This window comes from Anthonomus grandis, chromosome 8, assembly GCF_022605725.1.
Source record: "Anthonomus grandis grandis chromosome 8, icAntGran1.3, whole genome shotgun sequence".
Classification (NCBI taxonomy): domain Eukaryota; kingdom Metazoa; phylum Arthropoda; class Insecta; order Coleoptera; family Curculionidae; genus Anthonomus; species Anthonomus grandis.
Genome location: NC_065553.1, coordinates 17,196,988 through 17,219,708, shown reverse-complemented (window position 1 = coordinate 17,219,708; position 22,721 = coordinate 17,196,988). Strand labels below are relative to the sequence as shown.

The 22,721-nt window shown below is 28.7% G+C and overlaps 1 protein-coding gene across 1 annotated transcript in view; it reads left to right on the top strand.

Annotated features, from left to right (window-relative positions):
- The first annotated feature begins 3,902 nt into the window (after positions 1-3,902).
- Positions 3,903-22,721, top strand: part of LOC126739773 (discoidin domain-containing receptor 2-like) — a 32,682-nt gene continuing 13,863 nt past the window's right edge. Inside the window, exon 1 of the mRNA XM_050445583.1 lies at positions 3,903-4,101. The gene's annotated coding sequence lies outside the window, so the exon portion shown is untranslated. The remainder of the gene's footprint in view (positions 4,102-22,721) is intronic.

Here is a 22,721-nt window from a genome sequence, read left to right as displayed (position 1 = left end):
AGAAGTCATGTCATGTTTGCTGAAGTATATTGAAAGTTTGCCAAAAACAGTGACCCACAACGATGCATTCAGTGATAACTGTGGTGGTCAAAACAAGAACAAGAACATAATAAAATTTTGGATGTATATTGTGCAATTTACACATATCGAAAGTGTTGACCACAGTTTTTTGGTTTCGGGACATTCCTTTATGGAATGCCATCAAGATTTTGCCATTATTGAAAAAGCAAAGAGACGGCTAACTCACGTTTTTACTCCCGATGATTGGGTTAATTTTATAGCAGGAGTCAGTAGAAAATTTATTGTAGTAAAAATGCAGCCTGAGGTTTTTAGATCTATATCTCCCATGGAAAACATCATGAAATTAAATCTTACAGGAATAAGTAAAATGCAATGGCTACATTTCAAAACAAAGTACCCAATGAAACTTTTTTATAAAGAAGTTTATAATAGTGATTTTTCTTTTGAAGAAATGAATCTTTCTAAAAAAACTGCCTTACGTGGTAGACCTTCAAAAATTCTTCTACCTACTCTATATGACAGTATTCCAAAAATAAAATTAGGAAAATTCAATAACTTGATGCAGCATCTGTACCACCAATACACCATGATTTCTATAAGTCGTTGAATCCAGGACAGATGTTGAATGCAGGCTATCAAAAAAACGGGCGAAACAATGAAGATTATACTCTCGGTAACATGGTTGAATCGGATGATGATTAATATTAATACAAAACCTTCTGTAACTATTTTTTATTAAAGTCTATTCTATTATTTGAGAATTTTTATTACCTATCGAGTTACCTATCTACAAAAATAAATGATTATGTGGCATTTTTTGAAAATTGTTACAACACCCGTGTACCATAGTACGGCCATGTAAATAAAATAAAGAAACATTTTCAAAATCCATCTTTAATTATAAGTATAAGCAAAACAAAAAATTTGCAATATATAACTCATGCATTTTAGGGTTCTAGATTTTTTAATAAGTAAAAATATTTAAAATTGAAATTTCTCAATATTTACGTTTTGGTACTTGGACCCCTTGGCTTCTGACCCCCTCATTTGTATATCTAATCTTATTATTTTATACTTACCTTTACGTCTATTATGACTGTTATAGTCAAACCAAAATCCAATTATTATGTCTTTTTAGTATACTGAGAAAAATCCTATAAAATAATTTAAATCATATTATTATATAATATATTATCAATGTAGCTTTAAGGAAAAATTTTAAAATAGGAATTTTTAGTATTTTATTAAAAAAAATTGTTTACATATATATTTTTGCATCAACAATTGATTAAAAATTAAAACGTAACCTATTTTAGAGTAAAAAGGCGTATTAAAGGCTCATTTTTTTTCTAGATACAAGCCCTTAGATGGTATGAAATTTATTGCAAAAATTATAAATAGAAAACAGAAATCTATATTTTATATTCTGTTCAAAGAAACCAAACAAGCTCTTAAGAGGTAAATAATCAGCTGAAAAAACCTAAGCTCTGCACAACTTAAATGAACACGATTTCCGTATACTTATTGCAGTCACTTGCAACGGAACAAGGTCTAATTTTTCAACATTAACGAACTTCGTAATTTATTTAAAAATTTACTTTGTTTATTTTTTTTAAGACTTTACACCAATGAATATCAGAATTTTAGAATATAAGCCATGCTGAGCGTCAATAAGTCATTTTTAAAATCAACCTAGGTTTGTTTTGTTTGTGACTGTTTATTTTGTAAATAAAAAATTACTATAAGGGTATTACAAAATTTGAAAGAAAATATTTTATTGCTTTTAGTGGCATTTTTTTAATATATTTTGTGGTAAATTAGTATGTTCTATATCATTGTTAATGAAATAACTAAATGAAATTGATCCTAAATCAAAGCGCGAATATGGTTTTTGTAAAATAAGTTACATGATTGTTATTGTTTCCATTTAACATGCATAACATATAGAGGTATGATGCACGTACCTTTTAAATTAAATAAGTTTGAATATTTTTAATAAAGATAAAAAAATCAAATTGTACTAAGAGCTGCTATATTTGCTTCAGACTATTAAATTGTAATTTTTTAAGTCTTCTTTATTTTATATTATTTTATTAGTAATTCATTATTTTCTTGCTGTATGTCTTAAAAAGAAATATATGAATTAGAAGAATGTATAATTTGGTAATGTATAAGCCAGTCAATAATTTTATTATATTGGTCGATTTTAAATAGTCAATAACAATATAATATAAAAATAAAAGCTTGAACACTTTTTATCATTTACCTTTTCGTTTCTCATGTTTAACTTAAAGACCTGAATTTTATTTTAAAAAATCTGATTGTACTGAAAGATTTGTATTTTATATTTTTTCAGTTGTCGACAGCACAAAATTATAAAATCTTAAAAGATTTTTTTTATTTATAAGTTATTAATGGTATTATTTTTTTCTTAACAAAGGTATTATGAATATCAAAAAGCTATTATAAGTATATAATGTAATAAAAACCTTTTATTAGCAATTAGTACAAAAACATAAATTGTTATCATTGACTTATCATAATTATCATTGCCATTTACGTAGATAGACGATAATTTTCCATCCTTTTTTATTTTATATTAATTCAAAATCGTATTCTATTCCTATTGCTCTCAGATTTGCAATCGTGTTGTCTCCATAACTCGAACGTGGTTTCCCCATAGATCTTCCCCCTTCCGGATTTTGTTCCCAGACTATTTTGATCACTCACTGGTTATTGATGTACATGCCCAGTCTATTTTAGGCTTTTATAGCTTTGATAATGTAATTATAGAGCTGAATCAGGTCATTTTTTGTTCTTGGACGAACTTGATCTGTTCTTCGATCTTTATATGGTCCAAATATCTTGCGCAGAACTTTTTGATCGAAGCACTTCAGCTTGCGCTCTTTTTCATTGATAAGTGTAAATAAAGTGTAACTTCTGTTCACGATCACTGGTCATATGACTGTTTAATATACTTTCACTTTTGAATGATTTTTGCTATTAATAACTCCTTTTAGAGCGTGCATGCATCTATAGCTGCATTGGATTCTTGTTTTGACTTCGAGAAATATACTGTTTTCCTCATTTGAAAGTGTTTTCTCTCATTGTAAAGATTGTGTGTTAGGTTGAATGTTATTTCTTCAGTTCTTTTACCAAAATATATGTATTTCGTTTTTTCCTCCTCCGGTGTAATACACATTGCTTCTGGAATTATCCGCAAATAGTTCCTTATTCTTAATTCTCTTGCGTAAATCAATAACATCCCTTAAACAGTCTTAATAAAAATCGTTTGCAAGCAGTTTAATATTTGTTTATACGAAGTTTAAAATTTTTAGTGTATTGCCTATAATAAATTTTCTCACAAAACTTAAACTATAATATAAATAATTGTTGGATTCAGCATAAAAATAGATGCTTCTTGGAACTCTTTAACTATATATATTTATTCTTACTCATTGTTTTAACGTTTAGGAAGTTATTCTCAGATATATATAAATTAGCTGGCTGCTCTTTTTGCATTCTCCCTAGGAAATTAAACTTATAGAGGACTATCCACAAAATATCAATAAAAGTTCTTTTTACTATAGGCTTTATTGCAACAATCACAATCTTACGCAATTAATTACTAATTACTTTGCAAAATTAGCAGTGGTTTTTTCCCAACTTGTTGAAACCCGCTCCATTCAGCATCCCTCACACCTTCGCATCACGAAACAGGTCTGAATAAGCATTTCTGTTTCATTTCTGTTGATCTGTTCTGCCTTTCGAAAAAAATTTCGGCGTTCGAGCGGCGTCGTTGCGAGCGCCGATATCGTCAAGAGTGGGGGCAACACCGGTCTTTCATTGGCCACAAATCTCCAAGAGGACATCCAACGGATCAGTATGTTTTTAGATTCTGGGGCGGTTGGTGTGTTACGCAGGTTTTGCTAAACTTACGTACGTAAAATACGGAGTTTTTTTGTGAATATATGTGTCCGGTTCGGAAGGACCAATTCTTTTGGTGTCAAATTTTGTGCTAAAAAAACTTCTGGAGATGTTCGAGTATTTTTAAGAGGATATAAATGTTTTTTTTCCAATGTAAGTGCTTGTTAACAAAATTTAATATAAATTAGGATTGAACTTTTTTAATCATGATCTCTAACGAATTCGGTTAATTAATTATGAATTTAAATTCAATAAATGTTGCTTAAGGGGATGCTTTTTTAATGCCTTCAACCCCTTGTGTGTATTTCTGCATATAAGTGTTAAGTAGAAAAAAACTTATATCTCATAGAATTAAAAATAATAAATCTGTCTGAGCTAAGGTGTGCATAATCAGTTGAAGAATTTTAAAATCTGCATAACTTAAATGGACCTGATCCCTATTTACCAAAAGTATATTTCTTATGCTTTCAAAGAATATGTGAGAAAAATATCTTATTAGTGTGCTTAATTCTATTTGCAACTAGACTCTGTACAACATAATCTGCACATGTTGGGCGCCAATAAATGTTGTGCTCTAAAAAGTAATCATGCTTTATATAATTTGTTATTATTTATTTTAAAGAATAAAAAGGTCTTAAATTAGTACTTGTAGATGTTTCAAATTTACTGCCGCATTTAATCAAAGGATTTTGTGTTTTTTTTTTTTAAATTTTTCAGAAAAACCTTAAGATTTACTTGCATATTTTTCTCTATAATGAGATATTTAAATATATTATGATATGGAATAACATAAAATTTCTGTATTGTTCTTTACAAGGCTTATAGAGCAAACATTAATACTGTATCTACAGATTTATAGACAATAATGAACTATTAAGTAATTCGTTTTTTATTTTAATTCTAGATATATTTAAGTAAATACTTTTATATATTATTTTTTAGGAAATTATACAAATATATATGTCGTATTAAAAACGGATTTTATAAAAGTACATTTTATAAGATATAAATGTAAACAAAAAGGCTTTCAATTGAAATACTAGAAGATAATTTGCATTCAATTAAGAATTTCACTTTTACGTTACTTATTAAGGTTAATATTGATTACTGAGTTTTCATGTCGTTTTATTAGATTTTTAAAAACTAGATTTTGACTTTGGTTAATTCTGGTATTCTACAAAATATGTATAATTTGTGATGTGGATATTGAGTTTAATTTTTTTAGCCCTAAACATATTACTATTATTATAGTTCTATCTTATGAATATACACAAGCAATATTTTAAACTTTTTTCCTTCTTTTTTAAGGCCTTTTCTTTGCATTGAAATTTTTTTTTTAAATTATCCAATAGTGTTATATGGGAGAACATTCAATAGTACTTGTTTGTAAATCCACTATATTTTAACAAGTTCTTTAACTAAAAACATATTTTTTATTCTGTTGATTTTCTAAAAAAAACATTTTTCTATACATTTCTCTGAATAGGTTATATTATTTGACAAAGAAATAGTCATTGTCATTAAAAGTAAAAGTAGATAGGGGAATAAGAAACATGAAATAGCCGCCCTGGTCGCGGTTTTAAAGATATGTTTCTGTAATTTTTTTTTGGTATGTATCTTACTTTAGGGTATATTTGGAAGGGCACCATTTCACTCTTCTCAGTTGTACATACAAAATTTGTATTTGTTTCTTATTACCCAATGTAATGTTTTCTTGTTTCCCCATTTGGGGTAATAAGAAACGGTTAGGTTACATCCCATATATCAATAGTTTAAGTTAAATTTGGGTATTAAGATACACTATTAAAGTGTATCTTTTTACCCAAATTTTTAAATTTTTGTTTTAGTTTTTTGGTCCGCCCCCAACAAAATTAAAGAAAACAAAAGTGATGCTTAAAGTTTCAAAGCAAATTTATTTAACATTATAAAAAATAAACATTTTTACTAAGTATCATTTAGACTAGGCTAATGATATATTTAAACGAAAAACAAACTTATCTAAACGCGAAATAACGTAATAAATGATACAAAATCATACTTAAACGAACATATTTTCTTTTTTCATTGCAGAATAGAATTTTTTAATTTGAACATAATCTGCCCTTTTAATAGTAAAGGGTCCAATGCCCAATAAGTTGATAGGACCATAAAAGATATATTGTTTTTTTACAACTTGTTTGTCCTCCTGTGCTGGCCAATCAAACTGTTCAAGATTTTCTTTTAAAAATTTGACCATACAAGTGTCATCTGTGATGGAAATAATCTGACCTAAATACCAGTTGATGTCATAATAGACAGCAAAGTATTTTTCTTCTTCCAGACTCACTTGTGCTGTGTCACCATGTTTCAGCTTAACACCTAGGATTTCTATAAGCTGGTTATCCATATCGCTCCAGTCATCCGAAGCATCATCCGATTCCAATAGTTTTGGGTCGAGAAGTTGAGGAGTCCTCTATGGTTTTTCTTTTCTTGGATATGGTCTTTTTTGAATTTTCTTTTGTATACTTTCCCCGTGTCTTTTCATTTTTTTTTGTTTTTTTGGATTCAAAAAGGTCGCCTAAAAAACCTTAGCTTTAAGCTACCACATCTGAAGTCAGAATTTCTCCAACACCTTGCGATACTTTCTTTCTCTTTCCTGGTACAGTTGTGTTTTCGCAACTTCAGAAAGAGTTTCGGAAAGCTTTTTTCTAATGAATAACTCAAAACTAGAGTTGCTTGTTTCTTTTGTTTCTTTAGCTTGAGAAGACCTCTCCTTCAGTCGCTCAGCTTCCTGGGCTTCAAAGGCAGTAAGTCTATGACTAGGGCCAGAGATATCTTCTGGATTATATAGAGATGGCGAAACTGACGCAACAGGACTTGGAGCGAGTTGAGGCTGGTCCTCGTTTGGATCGGTATATTCAGCAATATTTCCAGCTTCCCTGAACCTTTCAAATTTTATAGGATCATAGGCAGTCTCTGGAAACTTATCAAGATTTACAGGAAATGTCCGTTGATTGAAAACCGGACCTAAGGTTCCCGGATTTGAAGGACTCTTCCCACAAAGTACCAATAAGCTCAGCAAATTGTGCTTTTGTCAACAATTTTCCAAGGTACTTTCTGTTATGTTCAATAAGAAATTGATTCCAATCTGTTTTCATAGTCTTGAACACTGTTTTGTCAAGTGGCTGAATGAAATGACTTGACTGAAAGTTTCACTAGACTGTACCTAATATGAAAAATCACTCCATCAAAAAACAAGACCACCTTCTTGTGTCTTTGCTCTTTGGAAGGAACGGATGGTAAAAATAATTCTTTAAACCATTTGTTAAATAAATTCCCATCCATCCAACCATGTTCTTAAACAGCATATCGCGTACCGGGGTATTCATATTCTGGAATCCATGTGGACCACATCTGCTTCCCAGTGAAAATTATGAAAGGCGCAAGTTTTTCCCTATCAGCTGCTCTGCAGGCTAAAACTGTTGTATTTTTTTTCCCAGTTCCCGCAATATTTCTCGAGATTCTTTTGACTCCCTTTTCTGCCACGATCTTCATATCCTTTGGATCGTGTGAAAAGGAGGTTTCATCACAGTTGAACAAGAGGCCATCATCTTCAGAGCCAATGCCTAGTTCATTGAACATTTTTAAAATGTCATCGTAAAAACGTCTGATGACAAAGGGATCCGTCCCTCTGACCCTTTGTGAGCTGAGAGCTTCACCTTTTCTTATGGCTAGCTGAGGATAGCGCGCCATGAATCCACTAAACCAATCCTCACCAGGACCTTTTCCATCTTTCCATCTGGTTACTATTTTCTCTTCCTTAATAAACTGTGACACAAGTGTTAATGTCTCTTTTTTCGTTAGTCCTTCACCATGTAGCGCGCACACTCTTAGGTACTGAGCAAGAACCTGTTCATCTTTATACCTAAGTTCAGGCTTTCGCCCATCACCCACTTTTTTATAGTGTTTGGAAAGCGTCCCAAATGGCACTTTGTATTGTTCTGCCGCGGCACGTAGTGTTAAACCTCTACGAACTGCAAATATAGCTTCTGTCATACGATCAGGGTCATAGGTTACCCTTATTCCCTTCTTTTTGTAATTTCTGGGCATTCTTACTTAACTGGATTTACCTGCAACAACAAGAAGGACTAATAATAATAGTTTCTTATTACCCCACAAAAGGGTTTCTTATTGCCCCATTAAATTAAACAATTGGGGTAATAAGAAACAATTCCATTATGGTGTACGCGTTTGTTGCAGGGAGATCTGAGAAAAAAGAAAATAAAGGCCTTTCACTCATCTACAAGTTACGGTATCAAAACTAATGTTAAAAAAATTTCTTAGGGCAAATTTAAAAAAATATATTTGTAACGCACCACTTTGAGGTGATAAAGTTTTAGGCAGAGTTAGCAAGTCTGTCAAAAAAATTGATAAAATATACAGCAATACGAAATCGACTTTATATACCTTCTAGTTAAAGGATTTAAGTGTCTTATATAATTTTTTCAGATTTTTCACATTAACAAAAATAAAAAAAAAATTATATGTATTTAATTACCCCTGTTCCTTATTCCCCCATTGCCCCTTATATTTAATTTGTATATTAATTTATTAATAAAAAAGAATTTGTAATAAACATAAAATATTATTATTTGAGAACTCTTCAATACAACATGACTACAATTATATAGGAAATCATGCCCATTTAAGTTATGCGTATTTTGGGTTCCTTTTTAACTGATCTTAAAAAATAACCACCCTTTATATAATTAATTATTTATTCTGTATATTAAGAACGATTAAAATAAATATTTGTAGATATTTAAAAATATAATATTACATTTATAGTAAAGATTGCTGGTTTTTAAAAATGTTTATAATAACTAATATAACACTTCTATTTTGTAAATATGCACGAGGCATATTCCAAACTTTTTTTTTCTTTTTACATTTAAATCATTTTTCTAAATTTTATTCTGTTGATTTTCTAAAAAAGAAATTTCTTTAAAAAGGCGTGTTTAAAAAAATACAAATTTACAAAAAACTTATTAAAATACCGAATAGGCCATAATATTTAACAAATATATAGTCATTGTTATCAAAAATTAAAGTGTAATCAATGAATTGTATGAATATGAACTTGTACAATAATATATTTATAAAACGTACATCTATAATCAACTTTGAAAATTAGAAAATTCCTTTGAGAATCATGCCCCTTTAGGTTATATACATATTCTAAGGTTCTTTAACTGATTATAAAATTTCAGTCAGTTATCTATTTAAAATTTACAATATCTAACTGGTTGTATACAGAGACCAATGACTGACTAAAGCAAAACACTTCTTAGTAAAATTATAATCGTAAGTTCTTCATAATGATACTTTAATTTTTAAATTAGAGATAAAATAAATTATACTATATGCAATCCAAACTTTCACTTTAACTAACGCTAGCAAGTAAAAATATATGTAATTGTAAAAACATACATTTAATGGTTATTTAACATTTAATTTCCGCGTCATGCCGCCAACCAAAAAACATCCACAGGGCCAAAAATAATAAATAAAAGGAAGAGACCTTTTTTTTTTTAAATATTTGTCACCATACACACTGGAGCAAATTAGGGATTAAATTTATGAAGGCAAATATTTTTGTTTAGTCTATGTCTTTAATGATATTTCGGGCTGAGAATTTATAGATTTGGGGGTTAAAAGAAAACCCTGTATCATATTACAAAAACCCAGATAAAAAAAGGAATATTTAATTTATAGATCACATATGCGCTATGACATTTTTTTTAATAGTTTTTCAGAGTGATAATAAACTCAAGGCGCTTAGATTTTCCTTCTATTTTACAGAATATTTTCTATTTATGCGATATTACTGGTCAACCTTGGTGTGGCTTATAGGGTCAGTTTAATGGTTCTGTGTGAAAATTTTTACGAGTTTTTCGATAGTTTACACTCGTGTCAAATATAACATTTTGAGGTTAACATCATCAGGTTTTACTAGGTTTATGATGGATGTCTGTTTTCGCGGCATTTAGATTTATTGCCTACACTAAAAAAATAAAGAAATTTTTACGAGCCAAATACGTATTTGGATATCAGCCAGCATGACAAACTTTAAGATTTAATTAGCACGATAGTAAGCAGTTTCTTGTAAAATTATACACCTATTGCAACAGTATTTCAAAAGATTGTCAAAGGGATAAACATCGCATTTTTATAGATATTTGTCACGAACCCATATTGCATTATTTCCCTTTGTGTTTAGGGCTGCCATTCCTTTATACACCGAAAGGGTGGAAAATGTCGTATGAAAAAGTATTTCATAGAAGGGACGTGATTTATATTTATTTTTTTTTGGTTTTGTTAGAAGTCGATGAACTTTGCGACCGACATATGGCTTCTATAAAAACTTACTACTGTAGTTTGGCTATAAATTGGTCATACTATTTTAAAATTCAACAGTGTTCAAAATCAGACAAAGGCATTGTAAAGTAAAAATGTCATTGGCCCTAGCATGGCGAATCCTCTATAGAAATGCGTGGTAGTGTACATCTATTGTTCTCAGTCAGAAATTAACACTTAGAACCTGATGCGCGGTTATTTTGAATTCATAGAACGTAGGGTTCCTTACTAATTTGATGCGACTTTAGAATATGTTAGTGGGTCTAAGCTTTTAGGTGGTCCTAATATTAAGTTGAAAAACGTGGTTTAAAACCCAAAGAGTTTTTGCTTATTCTAAGCATTAGCGTAAACCTTAAACGTAACTTGACATAAAGCACAAAACGGTTAAGCCGTAAAGATCGTTTGACATTTCTAATCCTATTATGTTCACAAAGAAACATTTGCGTCCGGCACGAAGATATAAATGGACAAAAAGCGGTTTTAAGTCCCTGTAGGGATATTTCGCTTGGTGTTACTTTTGACATTTTGATATGGATTTAAATGTTAAATATTTATCTTTATACGTGAGGTACATTTACTCGTTGCTTTTTAAGAACAACCGTTCTGTTAAGAAAGTGCTCTTGATCAATGTATTATAAATAATTTTTAATATAAACTGAGAAGATTTGTAATAAATTATTAAAATTTAAATAAATAAAATTTAAATATTTAAAATTTAGCTGTACTACCTAGTAGAGAAAATTATGTGGAAATTTCATTATGCAACGTTGCCAAAAATCATATATCGTGCCATTTTCTACATATTTTTAAATAATTTGAAGCGTATTTTTGGTGCCCAACATAAAATTAAAAAATATATTTTTAGTGTTAAACTATTATGTGACTCTGCAACTGTATTTCTGCAAGAAACTTTATAGTTATTATAATAACTATGAAGTTACTTGCAGAAATTAAATATGTTTATTAAAAAAATTGTTGAATTATCAAGTGTGTTATAATATTTTTTTCTTAATCTAAAATTATTCAATAAACATGTTACAGTTTTGGAAAATAAAATAGTTAGAATGCCATAAGTTAATTACATAACAGAAGGTGTCTAATCTATATGTTTATGGTATAACGTGATGTTAGAAAAAAAAATTATAATTATTCGTGTCATATTTGTTTGATGTCAGAAATGGCATTTTCAACATTATTACAAATAAACTAATGTTAAATTTATACTTAAAGAAATGATGCTCAAAAATGTATTACAATAATTAATTTTAAAACTGTTTCTATATAATATTTTGCAAAAAATTTAATATTTTGGTCAATTTCTTCCTAAGAAAAAAAAATTAATATTCGATATAACAAAAGTTAGATTTGTCATACATAACAATATGGGCATAATATATTCCATTAAATTATTATTCGAATATTCACGTAGAAAAAAGTATTTCTTATCTATCCAAGAATTGCCATGGAATAATCGTTATTAGCAATTTTAATACTCCTGAAACCTTTTATTGGAATACTAACTCAATAATATTAATTATCATAGTAATTATGATTTTTTTTTTAAATTACTCCTAATTAATTATTTAACTTAATTAAATTAATAATATCTTTATCTAGTAAAGGATTTGTGAGTTTAACTCATTAAGGTCATGGAAAAGTTAAAGTATACCCGTTATTTTAATGTTGAACAAAAAAATATCTATATAAATAAATATATATTTATTAGTAGTGCTATAATAATATTTATATGGGTTTATGTACAGGTATTTGGTTTTTTTTGGCGAATTTTGTTCGTAGTTATACTTGATGGTGCCTAAGTTAAATTATGTACTATAGGTAAATAGACTTAATAGTGCAAAACTATTTTTATTTCTCTAAAATATATTTGACTTAATTTTAAAGGACACTTGTTAATGAACTATTTATTTGTTACTATTAATTAACATATTTATTTTAAGTTATTTGTTATTTTGCTAATTGATTGGGTACATTAAATGTTTCTTTAAATCATTTACGAACCCTATAAATTGTATTAAAATAAATTCTTTTTAAATTTTAATTAGCTAAGTGACGAAATATGTAGTTATTTTTACTAACACAATAACAATGACTCATAATTAAGATAAGAAAGACATAAACATTTAATTAATGCTAAAAAAGACCATTACTACCATTGAACAAAAAATACGTCAATTATCAAAAAGCAAAGATAATCAACTGTTTATTTTCTTATAAAGGTGTTTGTTCTGTTTGTTCGATGATATATTCATGCACACAATGGTCGGACAAACGATGCCGCGTGAATCCCAATAATTCCACGGGCGTTTTCGGCATAAGATAAAAGCAACTGATCGGCACAAATGCCAGACGGTGCTTCTTGATTGGAATAAATGCGCGGGGCAATCGGCGAAAAATGTGTTTTTATGAATTTTAACGCGTCGTCGAACGGATGTGAATGAGGGAATTTTTGCCGCGAGAAGAAACACTTGTGAAATTTTGATACGCCGACACGGTCAAAATATGTAGTTTTTGTGTCCTGTAAAATCACCAATCTCGTATGGTAAACAGACGTCGTATATAAAAAAAGTCTTAAAGAAGTAAATAAATAAGCCCCCCAGTTTCCGAAATACCAAAGCGACGATCTTATCTTTCGGCAGTAATTCTGTTCTTGACTCCCTGTCTTGTTTTGTCGATAACGGGGAAAATTATGGGGCCTAGATTAAGGTAACTGAACAGGTTCTTAACACGACAAAATTTTCAAAGAAAGATCCGAAGATGTCTATAGAGAATTTTACAGTTGCGCAGTAATAGTTTTAGTAGAGAATAATTTTCTATGATATGTTTATTACTAGAAAAAGGATAAACAAAAATAACTTGGTTTGCGTAGATGAATTAATGAAGAGGCATAGCTGTAAAAGATGTATTTTCTTCTTCAACTTTGATCATGGTGATATTATCAGCGAATTATTTCAAACAAAAATTGATTGAATTTTTTGGTTGTTGAAGACAATTTAATAAGTTTTTCCAATATTTAATTCATTATTTACTATATAAAAATAATCACTAACGTAAGTATCATAATGTTTAAAATAACAAAAAACAATTTCTGGCAACAAGCAAAGCTAACTTGATTTATTTCCATAATCTTTAAAGATGCATTTTATGCAGAAAAGACGTTTTTTTAATTAACGATTACACCCAAATGGTAAGATTTACCGCAAAAGTCATGAAGGATTTTTTTGTTTATAATTGATTGATAATTAAGATAAAATCATAATTTTTTTCATAAGTCAATGGCGTAGTATTTTTTTCGTAAAATTGTATTAAAAATTCATCATAGCTACGCCACTGGTTGCTAAAAAAAAGTAGGTGAACATCTAAAAAATGTGTTTTTATGCCATAATATCCTGTGCCAAAATTCAATTCAATATTTTAAACCGTATTTGAAACATTTATTAAAAACGAAAAAAAAATAAAACTTTAACACCCTGTATCTTAAAAACTAAGCATTTTAGGATCCATGTTTATATCTTTTTATCTGAACTTTTCGACTTAAAATCGGTCCAGGAATGTCCCTTTTAAATTATGACATACCTTTAAGTAACACCCTGTATATATCTGCGACCAGAGCATTATGATCACTTCCACAATCCAGTTTGGGATAGGTTTTGATGTCTTTAATAGAGCTCTTCTGTCTTCTTTTGATGATACGTAGTTAATTTGGTGTATGACAATCGAGAATCGATAGGTTGGTAATAGGAATAAGTTATCTATGGCTGGTTTTTCGCGCAGAATTTAGTAAGCATTTGTCCGCGTTTATTTCTTGCCATGTTTGTCAATTAGGGAGTGCAAATGCGTATTAGTATTTGTTTCCTTAATCTTGGCATTAAAATCACAAGTTAATACAAGCAACCTCTAGGCATTTTAGTTATTCTGTTCAAACTTGAATACTTTACCAAAGCAAAAAGAAGTTAAAACCCAAATCAATAATTCCAACGTTCTTAAAACTATTTTTAAGCCCATGAACGAACGAACTAATTGGCGTGGGATTTTTTCAATTTTCTCCTTCAAAAGTGGTAGCTCTTGATGTGTTTACTTCAAAATGTCAAGTGTCTTGCCTCCTTTTTCGAGATAAGCGCTTGTGTTATAAATAAATACAAGTGTATGCACCTTTTCGTATTAAACGTTGTATATCGACCTGTACATCAATCAATTTGTTGCATTTATACCAAATGTCTTATAAAGAAAGCCTGAATTTCTTAACTGCTTTTGAAATGTTTTTTATTTACACAAAAATGCACTTAGCACTATAATTGTACGAGTGGCACTTACTAAATTTAATAACATAAGTTTAAACCAAAACAGTTTTACTGATTAGAGACACACCATTGAAGCAAAAGAAAAAAATCCAAACTTCTTAAGTAAACACTTAACAAAACGCTTTGTAAGCCTTTTTTATTATCTCCCCTTCTATTCGTTTCCCCAAAAACATTTCGAAAGGAAATATAAAAAATCTATTCAAAATGTCGAGCATTGAATCGGTAGCTGTTTTGAATAGATTTTCCTGGGAGGTCACAGTCCTATTTATTTTAACTGGGGTATGTATCATTGTATTATGCTTAAATATTAAATAATATTTTTTGCTTTAATCACAGTAGTTACTATACAAGAGAGATATGGAAAAAATTATTTACTAAAATAATGTTCAATATTTTCTATCCAAAAAAATATAACAAGTTTCAATGAAGTACTTTTTACAAGTTGACATCGGTTTTATTATCTTAAATAAATCTTTTTTTCTTTAATTTAATTCCGTTAGTCCTGAGAATCCCTAGCAATATAAACATATTGTTTTGCAAACTAATTAAAAAATAAAGACTTATTTCACTAACGTTGAACTAAATCCCACAAGGTAATGTTAAAATCTCTTTTCTATTACGTGAATAAACGTCGTTTAGATGGTGACTGAACATAATAAATGTATGTACATAAGAACAGGACCGGTAGCAGTATTCAGTTAATAAGGGGCTCTTTTGTAAACTAGATTACTTTAAATATCGGGCTTCTTTCCAAAGTATACTAGGGTATTGGTAAAAGGGAAAGGATCTTTTATATCCGTGTACAGTAATTTGAATAACAAATTCTATCAAAGAACGACGGGGGCTGAAGGAAACTTATTGGGCGCAAGGTTTATTTTTGAAAGCGATGGCATAGAAACGTATTTTACAAGGCATATTATGAAGATTAAACAGGAAGGGATTCAGCATTATTTTTCCTAATAAGAAATTAATTAATTTTCAGTAGATTTTCGTATAAATATTTTATTTACATGTAATAAGTAGCAAAGCAAAGTATATTTTACTAATACCTGTATTTTTCACTGAAAACAGTATTTGCAAAAGAATGAAACAAATTTAACCTGAAAAGAGTGATTCTTATTCTTGTCACAGTGATCAAGAAATATTTATGCTTTAATTAGTTTGGTATTATTTTTTATCATGGTTTTTCTATTTTCTTTTGAAATTGTCTTTAATTCTTTTTTCTTCTTTTTTTCTTGTGTTTCTAGTTTTAAATCAATTAAAATCAATTCTACCCAAAGAAAAAAGTATAATTTATTATAAGTGCTTATAGTAATAGAACAACATTAGGTAAGCCCAACATAGAGTAAGCCTCTAAGTAAGTTGTACACAAAAAAATTAGATCAGTAAGAAACATTAAGAATTTAATGAAACAAAAAGTAATAAAACTTTAAAGGATAGAGAAAGAAAAAACGTGATAGATAACATATAATTAGATATAGAAAATGTTTAAAAGGTCATAAGGATAAAAATACAGAAACGGGTAGAAGATCAATAAAAAATATTACAAATTCAAATAAAAATAGGAAACAAAAACGACTTGGTTCCAAAACCAAAATATTTAGGAATTATGTAAGTAAAAAACTCTATGAACAAAGAATTTTCAGAAATTACGGATCCTACCTTGTCTTTAATTAAATTGTATTAAATTAACTTACTTAAATTAATTTCGCTAAGTAACATAGTTTATTATACCTCTTATAGTAATTATTTAAAGTTTTATATTTAATGAACAGCTTTATTTAATATTTGTATTAATCATTTATTTTTTTCTACCATTATAGAATTTGTTAACTTAAATTAATTTAATGTTGTATACATTTTAAAATTTTTGCGCAATATACTGCCATATCTTATGAAAATAATTTAATTCATTTCTATTATTTTTAATATAATATTATTAATATTGATAAGATAAGTAATTTTTGCTTTAGTTACTTTTGTATTAGTTTTCATCTATTTGATTATTTATCTGAATTTTTTGTTGAAACTGTTACTATGCTATTTTTGTTTCCTTTATTGTTATTGTCAAATCAATGAAACTAGATTCTACATAAAGAAACTAATTTATTGTAAGCCTAGAATTGAGTTCCATGCAGAAAAAAATAGAATAGCTTAGTTCTAATAAATCAATTTAATTAAAAAAAGTAATGAAGAATTAAAAGGGTAAATAAAGAAAAAAATTTAAGAAATAATGTAAAATATTAAAAAAACCAATAGAAAAAATTATTAGTAGAAAAAATATAAAGAAAAGACTTTTATGGACAAACCAAAATTACAAACAAGAATTTTTAAAAAAGCACAGATAAAAACAGTAGAAATCTTATAAGATAAAGAAAAATATAAATGGTAAATAAGGAAAAAAATTTTAAAATTAAAAACCAATTAGAAAGATTGGAAAAATGAAAAAAAATATTAGAAAAAGCAAAACTACTACGTCATGTTTTTGTTACTATGTGCAACTATTGTGCGTTACTGACAAGTAAGTACATTTTATCTCTCTATCTTTCATTTTAACTTTATTTTCAATAAAAATAAAAAATCACATTTAACTGAGTTTCAATTAGCACTGATGATGGTTCATACGCCGAACGCGCTCTACTAAGACATTGATGAACACTTTGCTCCGAATATATCTGATTTGATCATTTTGTCATAAGTTTAAGTGGCATTTGAACATGAAATGATTTGTAATAAGTCAAAGTTAAAAATAGTCAAATTCCAAAGTGTAAACAAAGTTGCACACAAGTTTTGATACAAAAAGGAAAGTTATACTAGATACAAAATATAAATAACTGATTTATAACTAATTAGTTACATTAAACGATATGTCAATCAATTTTTGTATTAGTGATATTATTCTAAAAAAGGCTCAGTTGATATTAGGTGAACTAAAACGATTGTTTGGGTGTTCAAGTGGCATGAAACACAATATCCTTACCCAGAAAACAATTAAACACTTAAGCAGACAGGAAACGACGATTTATAGCCAATTAGGACGAATTTAAGCCAAGATTATCCCAAACACAAAGCCCCAGAGATTTAGAAACTTACGCCCTACCATTTATATTTCTTTTCACCTAATTAAAATTATTTTTTTCGATTTTTTTTTTGAGATATAACCTTGAGATCTGAATTAACTAAAATTATAAGGAACGACTGCTAATTTATACGTTTTAAAGTCTGAACGAGGGAAACGTCCATAAATCCTTCACTTAACCCGCGATATATCAGAGGTTAACATATGAAAGATGGGATTAAAAAGGCACTAAACAATTATCAAAAGATATGTACAAGAGCGCCTTGTCATGTTTCGTCTATTAATTTTGCTACAATTATAACCAGATGCTTCCTGTGGTCTAAAAATATTTAAACGCATGAGTTCATTGAAATATTCTTAGTTTCGATTTTTTCTTTGAGAGGAAAGAGTTATGCTTTTTACAATTTTTTTTTAAAATCCAAAACTTAATTTCCTTTAGAGATGAATGAAACGAGATAGAGCCGCCGTCCGCACCAATTAGGAAAAAATCTTCTCGCGTAATTTCGCAGCTGTTTCTTCGACTTGTAAATAACTTCTCTGTTCTTCGCGATTTTATCTGCACGGCATGCCAGACAGAAGAGATGACTGTGCCCGATAAATCGCCATGAAATAAAGTTGATGGCTACCAACATGTGTTGATAATATTGCTCGCCTTGCTCCTTAACATCATGATTGGACACTTTGAAATTAAGCCCTTTTTTGATTTCCGAAATAAGATTGCTACAAGTTATTATACGTATCTTAATAAAAGGAGCGAGAGGATAAGGAAACATATTATTAAATTTATATAGGAGTATACGAAAGTTGTTCCAACCATATTGGGTTTATCGATATCATTTTATTGCGCTTGGTTTTTCCTTTTGTATGTTATTTTTTAAGCAATTTTTGTATTAAAACTTTTTTGTTTTTATTTTTTAACGATTTTCCTTTTTTACTGCTTTTAAAAATTCAAAATTTTTCCAATGGTAGTTTAACTTTTACATATTTTTTATTTATTTTTTATTTACATATATTTTTTTAAATCTTTCAATCACTATTGTTTTAGATTCCTAATTTGCCAATTGTTTATTAATAATTTATTTTAAAATTATAATTCAACAGAGCTTATTTAACAAGATCATGATTTAGTGATTAAATATTTACTTATCAAATGGAACAAATTTAACTCCACCATTTGAATTTTCTTCTATTAGTTAAATTGAGAATCTGGTTTTCTTCCCTAAGGGGTTAAAGGTTTTATTTTCAAAGAGAATGTGAGAAAGCAAATATTTATTATATTGATAGCAATGATTATTTAGTATTTATTTTATAAATCAGTGTTTACATTTTCGTTACCTGTTAGGCTAAATGGAAATTAGAGATTAATTAAATAAAACATCGCAAGATCTATTATCTTTTCACGTTTCTACTTATAATGTTGCATCTTTGCTAGGATAAAAGAAGATTTTATATAAAATCTTAAATTTTAGACTGTATCTTTCTTGTCATTGTGCCGTAAAAATATGAGAAAGAAATTTAATTTATTTAAAGAAATTTCAAGAAATATAAAAGATTGGATTTACAAAAGGGGTGCAAAAAAATCAGTCAATACTTAAGCTTATTGTTGTTTATTTATGAATTTTAATTGAAAAAAAAATATTTTAATTGCAAACTTATGTTCTTGGTAATTTGGTAATTTATAAGGGTCCTGTAGTCTAGTCTTGGCCTTTATCTTAATTATAATGTTAAGAGCCAAGTTTTGGTGTTATCTTTCAGAGCCAACATTTAGTCTTATTTTTAAAAAACATGCAACGAAACAAGTTTTGGTTCTATTTTCTTAAGTCAAATCTTAATTGTAAAGTTCAGAATCAAGACTCGGTTTTATTTTTAAAAGACAAGTTTAAGTCTTAATGGTAAGTCAAAAAATGGTAAGCAAATCTGAGCTAAGTCATAGTCTTAATCTTAATAGCAAGCTATTGATCTTGATCTTTATTTTAAAGGCCAAGCTTTAGTTCTAGTCTTAAGAATTAAGATTTGGTCTTAATTTTGAGAACTAAGTATTCATTTTTACATTGAAAGCCTAAACAAGGCAGTCTTAGTGATAAAAGCTAATCCAACTTTATATCTGGGTCTAATTAGCAAAGTCTTTATCTTAATAATAAGAGCTAAATCTTCTGCTAGTTTTGGTTTTATTCTTAGGAGCCAAACCCTAGTCCTAACGATAAATATTCTAAACGCTAGACTAGGCTAAAGGAGAAATATTAATCTTAATGTTAAAATCTAAGCTTAGTCGTGGTCTTGATCTTAATAGCCAAGTCTTGATCTTGGTATAAATGTAATGTGGAAAGCCAAGTTTTAGTCATGATGGTAAAAGCCAAATCTTAATCCTAATCTTAAGAGCCAAGTCTTTATCTTAATAATAAGAGAAAAGTTCTTATCTTAACAGCCAAATTTTAATGCTGAATGTTGCTTAGCCTCATCACTAGAATGCAAGATAGTCTAAGTGTTAAAAGCTAAGCCAAGTCTTGGTGTCAAACTTGATCTTATTCTTGTTTTAATCCAAGTCTTGGTCCTATTCTTAAGAGGCAAACCTTGTCCTAACGTTAAAGGCTCCAAGCCTTATACTTAACCCAAGAATCAAATTCTTAGTCATAATGTTTAGCTCATCAAGCCAGTTTTAATCTTGATAATAATAGCCGAGTATTGAACTTGATAATAATATGGAGAACTAAGTTTTAGTCTTGATCTTAAAAGCAAAGTTTTAATATTAATGTTCAAAGCCAAAACTTGGTCATATTTTTGAAAGACCAGCCTTAGTGTTAGTCTTAATTAATATTATGAGCCAAGCCTCGGTATTGATCTTACAAACCAAGTTTGGGTCTTATTCTTAAAAGATGAGTGTTAATCTTAGAATTGAGAGCCAAGACTTGGTCTTTATCTTAGGAAATAAGTCTTAATCTTAGTGGTTAAAGTTAAGCCAAGTTTTGATCTTGATTTTAATGTTGAAAGCTAAGCCGAGTCGTCCTTTTAATTCTAGTGTCAAAGTATGGATCTTGATCTTAGTAGTATCCAAAGCCAAGTCTTAATATTGCAAGCCAGGTCTTGATGCTAATATTGAGAGCCAAAACTTATTCATTCTTAAGAGACAAGATAGTCTTAATATTGAAAGCTAAGCCAAGTCTTGGTCTAGATCTTAGTGTTGTTAGCCAACTCTTGATTTTCATCCTAAATGCTAAATCTTGATCTTATTCCTAAGAGCCAAATCTTAGTATTGAAATTTAAGCTAAGTCTTTTTATTGACTTTAATAGTTAAATCTTGATGTTGATATTGAAAGCCGATTTTAATATTATGATTTAGGGCTAAGACTTAGTTTTATCCTTAAAAGACCAGTCTTAGTTTTAATGTTAATCTTAGTGTTAAATGCTAAGCCAACTTTTATGCTAGACCTTAATAGGCAAATTTTAATTTTGATCCTAATCTGGAGAGCCAAGTCTCTCAAATGATATTAATCTAATTAGCAAAGTAGTAATCTTAATTTTAATATTCAAGTCATGAAATTAAAAGTTACGATTTTATTTTAATCTTGAAGGCAAGGTCTTGACCCTAATGATAAGAGCGAAAACTTGGCCTTAATCTTGGACTTACTGTAGACAGTCTAAGCATTAAAAGCTAAGCCAAGTCTTAGCCTGGATCTTAAGAACAAAGGAAGTGGAAGTTGAAGAACAAATTTTAATTTTGATCTTAAATTAATAAAAAAATTCTCATATTAAAATCCCTGCTAAATCTTGGTATTGATCATAAAAGCCAAGTCTTAATATTAATCTTCCGAGAAAAGACTAAGTCTTATTCTTAAAAGACCAGTCTTAGTTTTAAGGTTAAGAGCTATAAGTATAAGTCTTTATCTTAAAGTCCAAGGTTTGGTCTTAATTTTAAGAGCCAAGTCTTCATCTTAATCTTAAAAATGATATGGCAAGTCATATTCTGGATCCTAGTAGCCAAGTTTTTATCTTGATCTTAATATGAGAGTCAAGTCTTGGTTATATTCTGAAAAATCAAGCAGTTATCCTAATGGTAAAAGCTAAGCCTTGGTCCTAATCCTGAGAGCCAATTCCTATAGCCAAGTATATATATATAACTCTTGATCTTAAGAGCCAAATTTTGGCATTATTGTTGAAAGCAATGTTCTGATTTTAATGTTAAGAGCTAAGTCTTTGACTTCTGCTTGAGAGACAAGTCTAAGTCTGAATGTTAAAAGCCAAGCAAAGTTATAGTCTTGATATTAAACCCAAATCTCAGCCGTAATATTGAGAGCTAAACTTTGGTCTTGTTCTTTACAGCCAAACTTTAGTCTTGATGAAATTAATATTCTTCTATAGACTTGAATATTTGATGACCTGATTGTATATAATGAGTAGAATGCATTACTTTTACTCCACTAACTTTTTTAATGAAGCTTTTAAGGTTTTTTGAGGACACACTCAAAGAATATAATCCAAGCAAATATTTCATATTAAACAGACTTTAATGTTATTTGGAGCATTGTTAATTTTGTGAGCAAAACAAATAATTTTTTAGAATAACTGTAGGCTTGCAAATAAAAATATATAGTATCATTAAACAGCTAGAATTTTTTTGTCAGTAGGTGAAATTCAATTCCAAACTTTTTATTATTGTAAATTTTTTGAAAAAAAGATCAAGCGACCCAGAAATTTTGGTTATACCAAAAAACTGAATTAAAATGAAAATAAGAATGTTCTATAATTCTTATTGTAAAAAAAATATTATATTACATGTCGAAACAGCCATACATGTGGAAAACTACACACACAAGTTGTGCATAGCTTGCATATCTAATTTCGTTAGAACTTTATTAAATATTGGTTTAATTAAATAAATATTATCAAGAAGTTTTTATTCATACGGCTAAAACTTCAATTTAAAAACTCATATTAATAATTTTAGAGACTTTTATTTTAACGATCTAAAACACATTAAATAA